Raw genomic sequence first — 19013 nt, forward strand, 5'->3', positions numbered from 1 at the left:
TTCATAGGTCATAACGTATTCTAACTCCCTATACCAGTCTATTCATAGGTCATAACGTATTCTAACTCCCTCTACCAGTCTATTCATAGGTCATAACGTATTCTAACTCCCTCTACCAGTCTATTCATAGGTCATAACGTATTCTAACTCCCTCTCTGTCTATTCATAGGTCATAATGTATTCTAACTCCCTCTACCAGTCTATTCATAGGTCATAACGTATTCTAACTCCCTCTACCAGTCTATTCATATGTCATAATTTATTCTAACTCCCTCTCTGTCTATTCATAGGTCATAACGTATTCTAACTCCCTCTACCAGTCTATTCATAGGTCATAACGTATTCTAACTCCCTCTCTGTCTATTCATAGGTCATAACGTATTCTAACTCCCTCTACCAGTCTATTCATAGGTCATAACGTATTCTAACTCCCTCTACCAGTCTATTCATAGGTCATAATGTATTCTAACTCCCTCTACCAGTCTATTCATAGGTCATAATGTATTCTAACTCCCTCTACCAGTCTATTCATAGGTCATAACGTATTCTAACTCCCTCTCTGTCTATTCATAGGTCATAATGTATTCTAACTCCCTCTACCAGTCTATTCATAGGTCATAACGTATTCTAACTCCTCTCTGTCTATTCATAGGTCATAATGTATTCTAACTCCCTCTACCAGTCTATTCATAGGTCATAACGTATTCTAACTCCCTCTACCAGTCTATTCATAGGTCATAACGTATTCTAACTCCCTCTACCAGTCTATTCATAGGTCATAACGTATTCTAACTCCCTCTCTGTCTATTCATAGGTCATAACGTATTCTAACTCCCTCTCTGTCTATTCATAGGTCATAACGTATTCTAAACCAGTCTATTCATAGGTCATAATGTATTCTAACTCCCTCTCTGTCTATTCATAGGTCATAACGTATTCTAACTCCCTATACCAGTCTATTCATAGGTCATAACGTATGCTAACTCCCCTCTACCAGTCTATTCATAGGTCATAATGTATTCTAACTCCCTCTACCAGTCTATTCATAGGTCATAACGTATTCTAACTCCCTCTACCAGTCTATTCATATGTCATAATTTATTCTAACTCCCTCTCTGTCTATTCATAGGTCATAACGTATTCTAACTCCCTCTACCAGTCTATTCATAGGTCATAACGTATTCTAACTCCCTCTACCAGTCTATTCATAGGTCATAACGTATTCTAACTCCCTCTACCAGTCTATTCATAGGTCATAACGTATTCTAACTCCCCTCTCTGTCTATTCATAGGTCATAACGTATTCTAACTCCCTCTCTGTCTATTCATAGGTCATAACGTATTCTAACTCCCTCTACCAGTCTATTCATAGGTCATAATGTATTCTAACTCCCTCTCTGTCTATTCATAGGTCATAACGTATTCTAACTCCCTCTCTGTCTATTCATAGGTCATAACGTATTCTAACCCAGTCTATTCATAGGTCATAATGTATTCTAACTCCCTCTCTGTCTATTCATAGGTCATAACGTATTCTAACTCCCTCTACCAGTCTATTCATAGGTCATAATGTATTCTAACTCCCTCTCTGTCTATTCATAGGTCATAACGTATTCTAACTCCCTCTCTGTCTATTCATAGGTCATAACGTATTCTAACCCAGTCTATTCATAGGTCATAATGTATTCTAACTCCCTCTCTATCTATTCATAGGTCATAACGTATTCTAACTCCCTATACCAGTCTATTCATAGGTCATAACGTATGCTAACTCCCTCTACCAGTCTATTCATAGGTCATAACGTATTCTAACTCCCTCTACCAGTCTATTTATAGGTCATAATGTATTCTAACTCCCTCTCTGTCTATTCATAGGTCATAACGTATTCTAACTCCCTCTACCAGTCTATTCATAGGTCATAACATATTCTAACTCCTCTCTCTGTCTATTCATAGGTCATGATGTATTCTAACTCCCTCTCTGTCTATTCATAGGTCATAACGTATTCTAACTCCCTATACCAGTCTATTCATAGGTCATAACGTATTCTAACTCCCTCTACCAGTCTATTCATAGGTCATAACGTATTCTAACTCCCTCTACCAGTCTATTCATAGGTCATAACGTATTCTAACTCCCTCTCTGTCTATTCATAGGTCATAATGTATTCTAACTCCCTCTACCAGTCTATTCATAGGTCATAACGTATTCTAACTCCCTCTACCAGTCTATTCATATGTCATAATTTATTCTAACTCCCTCTCTGTCTATTCATAGGTCATAACGTATTCTAACTCCCTCTACCAGTCTATTCATAGGTCATAACGTATTCTAACTCCCTCTCTGTCTATTCATAGGTCATAACGTATTCTAACTCCCTCTACCAGTCTATTCATAGGTCATAACGTATTCTAACTCCCTCTACCAGTCTATTCATAGGTCATAATGTATTCTAACTCCCTCTACCAGTCTATTCATAGGTCATAATGTATTCTAACTCCCTCTACCAGTCTATTCATAGGTCATAACGTATTCTAACTCCCTCTCTGTCTATTCATAGGTCATAATGTATTCTAACTCCCTCTACCAGTCTATTCATAGGTCATAACGTATTCTAACTCCCTCTCTGTCTATTCATAGGTCATAATGTATTCTAACTCCCTCTACCAGTCTATTCATAGGTCATAACGTATTCTAACTCCCTCTACCAGTCTATTCATAGGTCATAACGTATTCTAACTCCCTCTACCAGTCTATTCATAGGTCATAACGTATTCTAACTCCCTCTCTGTCTATTCATAGGTCATAACGTATTCTAACTCCCTCTCTGTCTATTCATAGGTCATAACGTATTCTAAACCAGTCTATTCATAGGTCATAATGTATTCTAACTCCCTCTCTGTCTATTCATAGGTCATAACGTATTCTAACTCCCTATACCAGTCTATTCATAGGTCATAACGTATGCTAACTCCCTCTACCAGTCTATTCATAGGTCATAATGTATTCTAACTCCCTCTACCAGTCTATTCATAGGTCATAACGTATTCTAACTCCCTCTACCAGTCTATTCATATGTCATAATTTATTCTAACTCCCTCTCTGTCTATTCATAGGTCATAACGTATTCTAACTCCCTCTACCAGTCTATTCATAGGTCATAACGTATTCTAACTCCCTCTCTGTCTATTCATAGGTCATAACGTATTCTAACTCCCTCTACCAGTCTATTCATAGGTCATAACGTATTCTAACTCCCTCTACCAGTCTATTCATAGGTCATAATGTATTCTAACTCCCTCTACCAGTCTATTCATAGGTCATAATGTATTCTAACTCCCTCTACCAGTCTATTCATAGGTCATAACGTATTCTAACTCCCTCTCTGTCTATTCATAGGTCATAATGTATTCTAACTCCCTCTACCAGTCTATTCATAGGTCATAACGTATTCTAACTCCCTCTACCAGTCTATTCATAGGTCATAACGTATTCTAACTCCCTCTACCAGTCTATTCATAGGTCATAACGTATTCTAACTCCCTCTCTGTCTATTCATAGGTCATAACGCATTCTAACTCCCTCTCTGTCTATTCATAGGTCATAACGTATTCTAACTCCCTCTACCAGTCTATTCATAGGTCATAATGTATTCTAACTCCCTCTCTGTCTATTCATAGGTCATAACGTATTCTAACTCCCTCTCTGTCTATTCATAGGTCATAACGTATTCTAACCCAGTCTATTCATAGGTCATAATGTATTCTAACTCCCTCTCTGTCTATTCATAGGTCATAACGTATTCTAACTCCCTCTACCAGTCTATTCATAGGTCATAATGTATTCTAACTCCCTCTCTGTCTATTCATAGGTCATAACGTATTCTAACTCCCTCTCTGTCTATTCATAGGTCATAACGTATTCTAACCCAGTCTATTCATAGGTCATAATGTATTCTAACTCCCTCTCTATCTATTCATAGGTCATAACGTATTCTAACTCCCTATACCAGTCTATTCATAGGTCATAACGTATGCTAACTCCCTCTACCAGTCTATTCATAGGTCATAACGTATTCTAACTCCCTCTACCAGTCTATTTATAGGTCATAATGTATTCTAACTCCCTCTCTGTCTATTCATAGGTCATAACGTATTCTAACTCCCTCTACCAGTCTATTCATAGGTCATAACATATTCTAACTCCCTCTCTGTCTATTCATAGGTCATGATGTATTCTAACTCCCTCTCTGTCTATTCATAGGTCATAACGTATTCTAACTCCCTATACCAGTCTATTCATAGGTCATAACGTATTCTAACTCCCTCTACCAGTCTATTCATAGGTCATAACGTATTCTAACTCCCTCTACCAGTCTATTCATAGGTCATAACGTATTCTAACTCCCTCTCTGTCTATTCATAGGTCATAATGTATTCTAACTCCCTCTACCAGTCTATTCATAGGTCATAACGTATTCTAACTCCCTCTACCAGTCTATTCATATGTCATAATTTATTCTAACTCCCTCTCTGTCTATTCATAGGTCATAACGTATTCTAACTCCCTCTACCAGTCTATTCATAGGTCATAACGTATTCTAACTCCCTCTCTGTCTATTCATAGGTCATAACGTATTCTAACTCCCTCTACCAGTCTATTCATAGGTCATAACGTATTCTAACTCCCTCTACCAGTCTATTCATAGGTCATAATGTATTCTAACTCCCTCTACCAGTCTATTCATAGGTCATAATGTATTCTAACTCCCTCTACCAGTCTATTCATAGGTCATAACGTATTCTAACTCCCTCTCTGTCTATTCATAGGTCATAATGTATTCTAACTCCCTCTACCAGTCTATTCATAGGTCATAACGTATTCTAACTCCCTCTCTGTCTATTCATAGGTCATAACGTATTCTAACTCCCTCTACCAGTCTATTCATAGGTCATAACGTATTCTAACTCCCTCTCTGTCTATTCATAGGTCATAACGTATTCTAACTCCCTCTCTGTCTATTCATAGGTCATAACGTATTCTAACTCCCTCTACCAGTCTATTCATAGGTCATAATGTATTCTAACTCCCTCTCTGTCTATTCATAGGTCATAACGTATTCTAACTCCCTCTCTGTCTATTCATAGGTCATAACGTATTCTAACCCAGTCTATTCATAGGTCATAATGTATTCTAACTCCCTCTCTGTCTATTCATAGGTCATAACGTATTCTAACTCCCTCTACCAGTCTATTCATAGGTCATAATGTATTCTAACTCCCTCTCTGTCTATTCATAGGTCATAACGTATTCTAACTCCCTCTCTGTCTATTCATAGGTCATAACGTATTCTAACCCAGTCTATTCATAGGTCATAATGTATTCTAACTCCCTCTCTATCTATTCATAGGTCATAACGTATTCTAACTCCCTATACCAGTCTATTCATAGGTCATAACGTATGCTAACTCCCTCTACCAGTCTATTCATAGGTCATAACGTATTCTAACTCCCCTCTACCAGTCTATTTATAGGTCATAATGTATTCTAACTCCCTCTCTGTCTATTCATAGGTCATAACGTATTCTAACTCCCTCTACCAGTCTATTCATAGGTCATAACATATTCTAACTCCCTCTCTGTCTATTCATAGGTCATGATGTATTCTAACTCCCTCTCTGTCTATTCATAGGTCATAACGTATTCTAACTCCCTATACCAGTCTATTCATAGGTCATAACGTATTCTAACTCCCTCTACCAGTCTATTCATAGGTCATAACGTATTCTAACTCCCTCTACCAGTCTATTCATAGGTCATAACGTATTCTAACTCCCCTCTCTGTCTATTCATAGGTCATAATGTATTCTAACTCCCTCTACCAGTCTATTCATAGGTCATAACGTATTCTAACTCCCCTCTACCAGTCTATTCATATGTCATAATTTATTCTAACTCCCTCTCTGTCTATTCATAGGTCATAACGTATTCTAACTCCCTCTACCAGTCTATTCATAGGTCATAACGTATTCTAACTCCCTCTCTGTCTATTCATAGGTCATAACGTATTCTAACTCCCTCTACCAGTCTATTCATAGGTCATAACGTATTCTAACTCCCTCTACCAGTCTATTCATAGGTCATAATGTATTCTAACTCCCTCTACCAGTCTATTCATAGGTCATAATGTATTCTAACTCCCTCTACCAGTCTATTCATAGGTCATAACGTATTCTAACTCCCTCTCTGTCTATTCATAGGTCATAATGTATTCTAACTCCCTCTACCAGTCTATTCATAGGTCATAACGTATTCTAACTCCCTCTCTGTCTATTCATAGGTCATAATGTATTCTAACTCCCTCTACCAGTCTATTCATAGGTCATAACGTATTCTAACTCCCTCTACCAGTCTATTCATAGGTCATAACGTATTCTAACTCCCTCTACCAGTCTATTCATAGGTCATAACGTATTCTAACTCCCTCTCTGTCTATTCATAGGTCATAACGTATTCTAACTCCCTCTCTGTCTATTCATAGGTCATAACGTATTCTAACCCAGTCTATTCATAGGTCATAATGTATTCTAACTCCCTCTCTGTCTATTCATAGGTCATAACGTATTCTAACTCCCTATACCAGTCTATTCATAGGTCATAACGTATGCTAACTCCCTCTACCAGTCTATTCATAGGTCATAACGTATTCTAACTCCCTCTACCAGTCTATTCATAGGTCATAATGTATTCTAACTCCCTCTCTGTCTATTCATAGGTCATAACGTATTCTAACTCCCTCTACCAGTTAATTCATAGGTCATAACGTATTCTAACTCCCTCTACCAGTCTATTCATAGGTCATAACATATTCTAACTCCCTCTCTGTCTATTCATAGGTCATGATGTATTCTAACTCCCTCTCTGTCTATTCATAGGTCATAACGTATTCTAACTCCCTATACCAGTCTATTCATAGGTCATAACGTATTCTAACTCCCTCTACCAGTCTATTCATAGGTCATAACGTATTCTAACTCCCTCTACCAGTCTATTCATAGGTCATAACGTATTCTAACTCCCTCTCTGTCTATTCATAGGTCATAATGTATTCTAACTCCCTCTACCAGTCTATTCATAGGTCATAACGTATTCTAACTCCCTCTACCAGTCTATTCATATGTCATAATTTATTCTAACTCCCTCTCTGTCTATTCATAGGTCATAACGTATTCTAACTCCCTCTACCAGTCTATTCATAGGTCATAACGTATTCTAACTCCCTCTCTGTCTATTCATAGGTCATAACGTATTCTAACTCCCTCTACCAGTCTATTCATAGGTCATAATGTATTCTAACTCCCTCTACCAGTCTATTCATAGGTCATAATGTATTCTAACTCCCTCTACCAGTCTATTCATAGGTCATAACGTATTCTAACTCCCTCTCTGTCTATTCATAGGTCATAATGTATTCTAACTCCCTCTACCAGTCTATTCATAGGTCATAACGTATTCTAACTCCCTCTACCAGTCTATTCATAGGTCATAACGTATTCTAACTCCCTCTACCAGTCTATTCATAGGTCATAACGTATTCTAACTCCCTCTCTGTCTATTCATAGGTCATAACGTATTCTAACTCCCTCTCTGTCTATTCATAGGTCATAACGTATTCTAACCCAGTCTATTCATAGGTCATAATGTATTCTAACTCCCTCTCTGTCTATTCATAGGTCATAACGTATTCTAACTCCCTATACCAGTCTATTCATAGGTCATAACGTATGCTAACTCCCTCTACCAGTCTATTCATAGGTCATAACGTATTCTAACTCCCTCTACCAGTCTATTCATAGGTCATAATGTATTCTAACTCCCTCTCTGTCTATTCATAGGTCATAACGTATTCTAACTCCCTATCTGTCTATTCATAGGTCATAATGTATTCTAACTCCCTCTACCAGTCTATTCATAGGTCATAATGTATTCTAACTCCCTCTCTGTCTATTCATAGGTCATAACGTATTCTAACTCCCTATCTGTCTATTCATAGGTCATAATGTATTCTAACTCCCTCTACCAGTCTATTCATAGGTCATAATGTATTCTAACTCCCTCTACCAGTCTATTCATAGGTCATAACGTATTCTAACTCCCTCTACCAGTCTATTCATAGGTCATAACGTATTCTAACTCCCTCTACCAGTCTATTCATATGTCATAATGTATTCTAAATCGATCTCTACCAGTCTATTCATAGGTCATAACGTATTCTAACTCCCTCTACCAGTCTATTCATAGGTCATAATGTATTCTAACTCCCTCTACCAGTCTATTCATAGGTCATAACGTATTCTAACTCCCTCTACCAGTCTATTCATAGGTCATAATGTATTCTAACTCCCTCTACCAGTCTATTCATAGGTCATAACGTATTCTAACTCCCTCTCTGTCTATTCATAGGTCATAATGTATTCTAACTCCCTCTCTGTCTATTCATAGGTCATAACGTATTCTATCTCCCCTCTCTGTCTATTCATAGGTCATAATGTATTCTAACTCCCTCTACCAGTCTATTCATAGGTCATAACGTATTCTAACTCCCTCTCTGTCTATTCATAGGTCATAATGTATTCTAACTCCCTCTCTGTCTATTCATAGGTCATAACGTATTCTAACTCCCTCTACCAATCTATTCATAGGTCATAACGTATTCTAACTCCCTCTCTGTCTATTCATAGGTCATAATGTATTCTAACTCCCTCTACCAGTCTATTCATAGGTCATAACGTATTCTAACTCCCTCTACCAGTCTATTCATAGGTCATAACGTATTCTAACTCCCTCTACCAGTCTATTCATAGGTCATAACGTATTCTAACTCCCTCTACCAGTCTATTCATAGGTCATAACGTATTCTAACTCCCTCTACCAGTCTATTCATAGGTCATAACGTATTCTAACTCCCTCTACCAGTCTATTCATAGGTCATAATGTATTCTAACTCCCTCTACCAGTCTATTCATAGGTCATAACGTATTCTAACTCCCTCTCTGTCTATTCATAGGTCATAATGTATTCTAACTCCCTCTCTGTCTATTCATAGGTCATAACGTATTCTAACTCCCTCTACCAGTCTATTCATAGGTCATAACGTATTCTAACTCCCTCTCTGTCTATTCATAGGTCATAATGTATTCTAACTCCCTCTACCAGTCTATTCATATGTCATAACGTATTCTAAGTCCCTCTACCAGTCTATTCATAGGTCATAACGTATTCTAACTCCCTCTACCAGTCTATTCATAGGTCATAATGTATTCTAACTCCCTCTACCAGTCTATTCATAGGTCATAATGTATTCTAACTCCCTCTACCAGTCTATTCATAGGTCATAACGTATTCTAACTCCCTCTACCAGTCTATTCATAGGTCATAACGTATTCTAACTCCCTCTACCAGACTATTCATAGGTCATAACGTATTCTAACTCCCTCTACCAGTCTATTCATAGGTCATAACGTATTCTAACTCCCTCTCTGTCTATTCATAGGTCATAATGTATTCTAACTCCCTCTACCAGTCTATTCATAGGTCATAACGTATTCTAACTCCCTCTACCAGTCTATTCATAGGTCATAACGTATTCTAACTCCCTCTACCAGTCTATTCATAGGTCATAACGTATTCTAACTCCCTCTACCAGTCTATTCATAGGTCATAATGTATTCTAACTCCCTCTACCAGTCTATTCATAGGTCATAATGTATTCTAACTCCCTCTACCAGTCTATTCATAGGTCATAATGTATTCTAACTCCCTCTACCAGTCTATTCATAGGTCATAATGTATTCTAACTCCCTCTACCAGTCTATTCATAGGTCATAACGTATTCTAACTCCCTCTACCAGTCTATTCATAGGTCATAACGTATTCTAACTCCCTCTACCAGTCTATTCATAGGTCATAATGTATTCTAACTCCCCTCTCTGTTTATTCATAGGTCATAACGTATTCTAACTCCCTCTCTGTCTATTCATAGGTCATAACGTATTCTAACCCAGTCTATTCATAGGTCATAATGTATTCTAACTCCCTCTCTGTCTATTCATAGGTCATAACGTATTCTAACTCCCTCTACCAGTCTATTCATAGGTCATAATGTATTCTAACTCCCTCTACCAGTCTATTCATAGGTCATAACGTATTCTAACTCCCTCTACCAGTCTATTCATAGGTCATAATGTATTCTAACTCCCTCTACCAGTCTATTCATAGGTCATAACGTATTCTAACTCCCTCTACCAGTCTATTCATAGGTCATAACGTATTCTAACTCCCTCTCTGTCTATTCATAGGTCATAACGTATTCTAACTCCCTCTCTGTCTATTCATAGGTCATAACGTATTCTAACCCAGTCTATTCATAGGTCATAATGTATTCTAACTCCCTCTACCAGTCTATTCATAGGTCATAATGTATTCTAACTCCCTCTACCAGTCTATTCATAGGTCATAATGTATTCTAACTCCCTCTCTGTCTATTCATAGGTCATAACGTATTCTAACCCAGTCTATTCATAGGTCATAATGTATTCTAACTCCCTCTACCAGTCTATTCATAGGTCATAATGTATTCTAACTCCCTCTACCAGTCTATTCATAGGTCATAACGTATTCTAACTCCCTCTACCAGTCTATTCATAGGTCATAACGTATTCTAACTCCCTCTACCAGTCTATTCATAGGTCATAACGTATTCTAACTCCCTCTCTGTCTATTCATAGGTCATAATGTATTCTAACTCCCTCTCTGTCTATTCATAGGTCATAACGTATTCTATCCCCCTCTCTGTCTATTCATAGGTCATAATGTATTCTAACTCCCTCTACCAGTCTATTCATAGGTCATAACGTATTATAACTCCCTCTACCAGTCTATTCATAGGTCATAATGTATTCTAACTCCTTCTCTGTCTATTCATAGGTCATAACGTATTCTAACTCCCTCTACCAGTCTATTCATAGGTCATAACGTATTCTAACTCCCTATACCAGTCTATTCATAGGTCATAACGTATTCTAACTCCCTCTACCAGTCTATACATAGGTCATAACGTATTCTAACTCCCTCTACCAGTCTATTCCTAGGTCATAACGTATTCTAACTCCCCTCTCTGTCTATTCATAGGTCATAATGTATTCTAACTCCCTCTACCAGTCTATTCATAGGTCATAATGTATTCTAACTCCCTCTACCAGTCTATTCATATGTCATAATGTATTCTAACTCCCTCTCTGTCTATTCATAGGTCATAACGTATTCTAACTCCCTCTACCAATCTATTCATAGGTCATAACGTATTCTAACTCCCTCTACCAGTCTATTCATAGGGCATAACGTATTCTAACTCCCTCTACCAGTCTATTCATAGGTCATAACGTATTCTAACTCCCTCTACCAGTCTATTCATAGGTCATAACGTATTCTAACTCCCTCTACCAGTCTATTCATAGGTCATAACGTATTCTAACTCCCTCTCTGTCTATTCATAGGTCATAATGTATTCTAACTCCCTCTACCAGTCTATTCATAGGTCATAACGTATTCTAACTCCCTCTACCAGTCTATTCATAGGTCATAACGTATTCTAACTCCCTCTCTGTCTATTCATAGGTCATAATGTATTCTAACTCCCTCTACCAGTCTATTCATAGGTCATAATGTATTCTAACTCCCTCTCTGTCTATTCATAGGTCATAATGTATTCTAACTCCCTCTACCAGTCTATTCATAGGTCATAACGTATTCTAACTCCCTCTACCAGTCTATTCATAGGTCATATCGTATTCTAACTCCCTCTACCAGTCTATTCATAGGTCATAACGTATTCTAACTCCCTCTACCAGTCTATTCATATGTCATAACGTATTCTAACTCCCTCTACCAGTATATTCATAGGTCATAACGTATTCTAACTCCCTCTACCAGTCTATTCATAGGTCATAACGTATTCTAACTCCCTCTCTGTCTATTCATAGGTCATAACGTATTCTAACTCCCTCTACCAGTCTATTCATAGGTCATAATGTATTCTAACTCCCTCTACCAGTCTATTCATAGGTCATAACGTATTCTAACTCCCTCTACCAGTCTATTCATAGGTCATAATGTATTCTAACTCCCTCTACCAGTCTATTCATAGGTCATAATGTATTCTAACTCCCTCTACCAGTCTATTCATAGGTCATAATGTATTCTAACTCCCTCTACCAGTCTATTCATAGGTCATAACGTATTCTAACTCCCTCTACCAGTCTATTCATAGGTCATAACGTATTCTAACTCCCTCTACCAGTCTATTCATAGGTCATAATGTATTCTAACTCCCTCTACCAGTCTATTCATAGGTCATAACGTATTCTAACTCTCTCTACCAGTCTATTCATAGGTCATAACGTATTCTAACTCCCTCTACCAGTCTATTCATAGGTCATAACGTATTCTAACTCCCTCTCTGTCTATTCATAGGTCATAATGTATTCTAACTCCCTCTAAAAGTCTATTCATAGGTCATAATGTATTCCTAACTCCCTCTACCAATCTATTCATAGGTCATAATGTATTCTAACTCCCTCTACCAGTCTATTCATAGGTCATAACGTATTCTAACTCCCTCTACCAGTCTATTCATAGGTCATAACGTATTCTAACTCCCTCTACCAGTCTATTCATAGGTCATAATGTATTCTAACTCCCTCTCTGTCTATTCATAGGTCATAACGTATTCTAACTCCCTCTCTGTCTATTCATAGGTCATAACGTATTCTAACCCAGTCTATTCATAGGTCATAATGTATTCTAACTCCATCTCTGTCTATTCATAGGTCATAACGTATTCTAACTCCCTCTACCAGTCTATTCATAGGTCATAATGTATTCTAACTCCCTCTACCAGTCTATTCATAGGTCATAACGTATTCTAACTCACTCTCTGTCTATTCATAGGTCATAACGTATTCTAACTCCCTCTACCAGTCTATTCATAGGTCATAATGTATTCTAACTCCCTCTACCAGTCTATTCATAGGTCATAACGTATTCTAACTCCCTCTACCAGTCTATTCATAGGTCATAATGTATTCTAACTCCCTCTACCAGTCTATTCATAGGTCATAACGTATTCTAACTCCCTCTACCAGTCTATTCATAGGTCATAACGTATTCTAACTCCCTCTACCAGTCTATTCATAGGTCATAATGTATTCTAACTCCCTCTACCAGTCTATTCATAGGTCATAACGTATTCTAACTCCCTCTCTGTCTATTCATAGGTCATAACGTATTCTAACTCCCTCTACCAGTCTATTCATAGGTCATAATGTATTCTAACTCCCTCTACCAGTCTATTCATAGGTCATAACGTATTCTAACTCCCTCTACCAGTCTATTCATAGGTCATAACGTATTCTAACTCCCTCTACCAGTCTATTCATAGGTCATAATGTATTCTAACTCCCTCTCTGTCTATTCATAGGTCATAACGTATTCTAACTCCCTCTCTGTCTATTCATAGGTCATAACGTATTCTAACTCCCTCTACCAGTCTATTCATAGGTCATAATGTATTCTAACTCCCTCTCTGTCTATTCATAGGTCATAACGTATTCTAACTCCCTCTACCAGTCTATTCATAGGTCATAATGTATTCTAACTCCCTCTACCAGTCTATTCATAGGTCATAATGTATTCTAACTCCCTCTCTGTCTATTCATAGGTCATAACGTATTCTAACTCCCTCTACCAGTCTATTCATAGGTCATAATGTATTCTAACTCCCTCTCTGTCTATTCATAGGTCATAACGTATTCTAACTCCCTCTACCAGTCTATTCATAGGTCATAATGTATTCTAACTCCCTCTACCAGTCTATTCATAGGTCATAATGTATTCTAACTCCCTCTCTGTCTATTCATAGGTCATAACGTATTCTAACTCCCTCTACCAGTCTATTCATAGGTCATAATGTATTCTAACTCCCTCTCTGTCTATTCATAGGTCATAACGTATTCTAACTCCCCTCTCTGTCTATTCATAGGTCATAACGTATTCTAACCCAGTCTATTCATAGGTCATAATGTATTCTAACTCCCTCTCTGTCTATTCATATGTCATAACGTATTCTAACTCCCTCTACCAGTCTATTCATAGGTCATAACGTATTCTAACTCCCTCTACCAGTCTATTCATAGGTCATAACGTATTCTAACTCCCTCTCTGTCTATTCATAGGTCATAACGTATTCTAACTACCTCTACCAGTCTATTCATAGGTCATAACGTATTCTAACTCCCTCTACCAGTCTATTCATAGGTCATAACGTATTCTAACTCCCCTCTACCAGTCTATTCATAGGTCATAACGTATTCTAACTCCCTCTACCAGTCTATTCATAGGTCATAATGTATTCTAACTCCCTCTCTGTCTATTCATAGGTCATAACGTATTCTAACCCAGTCTATTCATTGGTCATAATGTATTCTAACTCCCTCTACCAGTCTATTCATAGGTCATAATGTATTCTAACTCCCTCTACCAGTCTATTCATAGGTCATAATGTATTCTAACTCCCTCTACCAGTCTATTCATAGGTCATAATGTATTCTAACTCCCTCTCTGTCTATTCATAGGTCATAACGTATTCTAACTCCCTCTCTGTCTATTCATAGGTCATAAAGTATTCTAACTCCCTCTACCAGTCTATTCATAGGTCACAATGTATTCTAACTCCCTCTACCAATCTATTCATAGGTCATAACGTATTCTAACTCCCTCTCTGTCTATTCATAGGTCATAACGTATTCTAACTCCCTCTCTGTCTATTCATAGGTCATAAAGTATTCTAACTCCCTCTACCAGTCTATTCATAGGTTATAATGTATTCTAACTCCCTCTACCAATCTATTCATAGGTCATAACGTATTCTAACTCCCTCTCTGTCTATTCATAGGTCATAACGTATTCTAACTCCCTCTCTGTCTATTCATAGGTCATAACGTATTCTAACTCCCTCTACCAGTCTATTCATAGGTCATAATGTATTCTAACTCCCTCTACCAGTCTATTCATAGGTCATAATGTATTCTAACTCCCTCTACCAATCTATTCATAGGTCATAACGTATTCTAACTCCCTCTACCAGTCTATTCATAGGTCATAACGTATTCTAACTCCCTCTCTGTCTATTCATAGGTCATAACGTATTCTAACTCCCTCTCTGTCTATTCATAGGTCATAATGTATTCTAACTCCCTCTACCAGTCTATTCATAGGTCTTAACGTATTCTAACTCCCTCTCTGTCTATTCATAGGTCATAACGTATTCAAACTCCCTCTACCAGTCTATTCATAGGTCATAATGTATTCTAACTCCCTCTACCAGTCTATTCATAGGTCATAATGTATTCTAACTCCCTCTACCAGTCTATTCATAGGTCATAACATATTCTAACTCCCTCTACCAGTCTATTCATAGGTCATAACGTATTCTAACTCCCTCTACCAGTCTATTCATAGGTCATAATGTATTCTAACTCCCTCTCTGTCTATTCATAGGTCATAACGTATTCTAACTCCCTCTACCAGTCTATTCATAGGTCATAACGTATTCTAACTCCTTCTCTGTCTATTCATAGGTCATAACGTATTCTAACTCCCTCTACCAGTCTATTCATAGGTCATAATGTATTCTAACTCCCTCTACCAGTCTATTCATGGGTCATAACGTATTCTAACTCCCTCTACCAGTCTATTCATAGGTCATAACGTTTTCTAACTCCCTCTACCAGTCTATTCATAGGTCATAATGTATTCTAACTCCCTCTACCAGTCTATTCATAGGTCATAACGTATTCTAACTCCCTCTACCAGTCTATTCATAGGTCATAACGTATTCTAACTCCCTCTACCAGTCTATTCATAGGTCATAACGTATTCTAACTCCCTCTCTGTCTATTCATAGGTCATAATGTATTCTAACTCCCTCTCTCTTTATTCATAGGTCATAATGTATTCTAACTCCCTCTACCAGTCTATTCATAGGTCATAACGTATTCTAACTCCCTCTCTGTCTATTCATAGGTCATAATGTATTCTAACTCCCTCTACCAGTCTATTCATAGGTCATAACGTATTCTAACTCCCTCTCCCAGTCTATTCATAGGTCATAATGTATTCTAACTCCCTCTCTGTCTATTCATAGGTCATAACGTATTCTAACTCCCTCTCTGTCTATTCATAGGTCATAAAGTATTCTAACTCCCTCTACCAGTCTATTCATAGGTCATAATGTATTCTAACTCCCTCTACCAGTCTATTCATAGGTCATAACGTATTCTAACTCCCTCTACCAATCTATTCATAGGTCATAACGTATTCTAACTCCCTCTACCAGTCTATTCATAGGTCATAACGTATTCTAACTCCCTCTCTGTCTATTCATAGGTCATAACGTATTCTAACTCCCTCTACCAGTCTATTCATAGGTCATAATGTATTCTAACTCCCTCTACCAGTCTATTCATAGGTCATAATGTATTCTAACTCCCTCTACCAGTCTATTCATAGGTCATAATGTATTCTAACTCCCTCTACCAGTCTATTCATAGGTCATAATGTATTCTAACTCCCTCTACCAGTCTATTCATAGGTCATAACGTATTCTAACTCCCTCTACCAGTCTATTCATAGGTCATAACGTATTCTAACTCCCTCTACCAGTCTATTCATAGGTCATAACGTATTCTAACTCCCTCTACCAGTCTTATCATAGGTCATAACGTATTCTAACTCCCTCTACCAGTCTATTCATAGGTCATAACGTATTCTAACTCCCTCTCTGTCTAGTCATAGGTCATAATGTATTCTAACTCCCTCTACCAGTCTATTCATAGGTCATAATGTATTCTAACTCCCTCTACCAGTCTATTCATAGGTCATAACGTATTCTAACTCCCTCTACCAGTCTATTCATAGGTCATAACGTATTCTAACTCCCTCTCTGTCTATTCATAGGTCATAACGTATTCTAACTCCCTCTACCAGTCTATTCATAGGTCATAACGTATTCTAACTCCCTCTCTGTCTATTCATATGTCATAATGTATTCTAACTCCCTCTCTGTCTATTCATAGGTCATAACGTATTCTAACTCCCTCTCTGTCTATTCATAGGTCATAATGTATTCTAACTCCCTCTCTGTCTATTCATAGGTCATAACGTATTCTAACTCCCTCTACCAGTCTATTCATAGGTCATAATGTATTCTAACTCCCTCTACCAGTCTATTCATAGGTCATAACGTATTCTAACCCAGTCTATTCATAGGTCATAATGTATTCTAACCCAGTCTATTCATATGTCATAACGTATTCTAACCCAGTCTATTCATAGGTCATAACGTATTCTAACTCCCTCTCTGTCTATTCATAGGTCATAACGTATTCTAACTCCCTCTCTGTCTATTCATAGGTCATAATGTATTCTAACTCCCTCTACCAGTCTATTCATAGGTCATAACGTATTCTAACCCAGTCTATTCATAGGTCATAATGTATTCTAACCCAGTCTATTCATAGGTCATAACGTATTCTAACCCAGTCTATTCATAGGTCATAACGTATTCTAACCCAGTCTATTCATAGGTCATAATGTATTCTAACTCCCTCTACCAGTCTATTCATAGGTCATAACGGATTCTAACTCCCTCTCCCAGTCTATTCATAGGTCATAACGTATTCTAACTCCCTCTCCCAGTCTATTCATAGGTCATAACGTATTCTAACTCCCTCTCTGTCTATTCATAGGTCATAAAGTATTCTAACTCCCTCTACCAGTCTATTCATAGGTCATAACGTATTCTAACTCCCTCTACCAGTCTATTCATAGGTCATAACGTATTCTAACTCCCTCTACCAATCTATTCATAGGTCATAACGTATTCTAACTCCCTCTCTGTCTATTCATAGGTCATAACGTATTCTAAGTCCCTCTCTGTCTATTCATAGGTCATAACGTATTCTAACTCCCTCTACCAGTCTATTCATAGGTCATAATGTATTCTAACTCCCTCTACCAATCTATTCATAGGTCATAACGTATTCTAACTCCCTCTACCAGTCTATTCATAGGTCATAACGTATTCTAACTCCCTCTCTGTCTATTCATAGGTCATAACGTATTCTAACTCCCTCTCTGTCTATTCATAGGTCATAATGTATTCTAACTCCCTCTACCAGTCTATTCATAGGTCATAACGTATTCTAACTCCCTCTCTGTCTATTCATAGGTCATAACGTATTCTAACTCCCCTCTACCAGTCTATTCATAGGTCATAACGTATTCTAACTCCCTCTCTGTCTATTCATAGGTCATAACGTATTCTAACTCCCTATCTGTCTATTCATAGGTCATAACGTATTCTAACTCCCTCTACCAGTCTATTCATAGGTCATAACGTATTCTAACTCCCTCTCTGTCTATTCATAGGTCATAACGTATTCTAACTCCCTCTCTGTCTATTCATAGGTCATAATGTATTCTAACTCCCTCTACCAGTCTATTCATAGGTCATAACGTATTCTAACTCCCCTCTACCAGTCTATTCATAGGTCATAACGTATTCTAACTCCCTCTACCAGTCTATTCATAGGTCATAACGTATTCTAACTCCCTCTCCCAGTCTATTCATAGGTCATAATGTATTCTAACTCCCTCTACCAGTCTATTCATAGGTCATAATGTATTCTAACTCCCTCTACCAGTCTATTCATAGGTCATAACGTATTCTAACTCCCTCTACCAGTCTATTCATAGGTCATAACGTATTCTAACTCCCTCTACCAGTCTATTCATAGGTCATAACGTATTCTAACTCCCTCTACCAGTCTATTCATAGGTCATAACGTATTCTAACTCCCCTATACCAGTCTATTCATAGGTCATAACGTATTCT

Source organism: Salmo salar, chromosome ssa02 (assembly GCF_905237065.1).
Source record: "Salmo salar chromosome ssa02, Ssal_v3.1, whole genome shotgun sequence".
Classification (NCBI taxonomy): domain Eukaryota; kingdom Metazoa; phylum Chordata; class Actinopteri; order Salmoniformes; family Salmonidae; genus Salmo; species Salmo salar.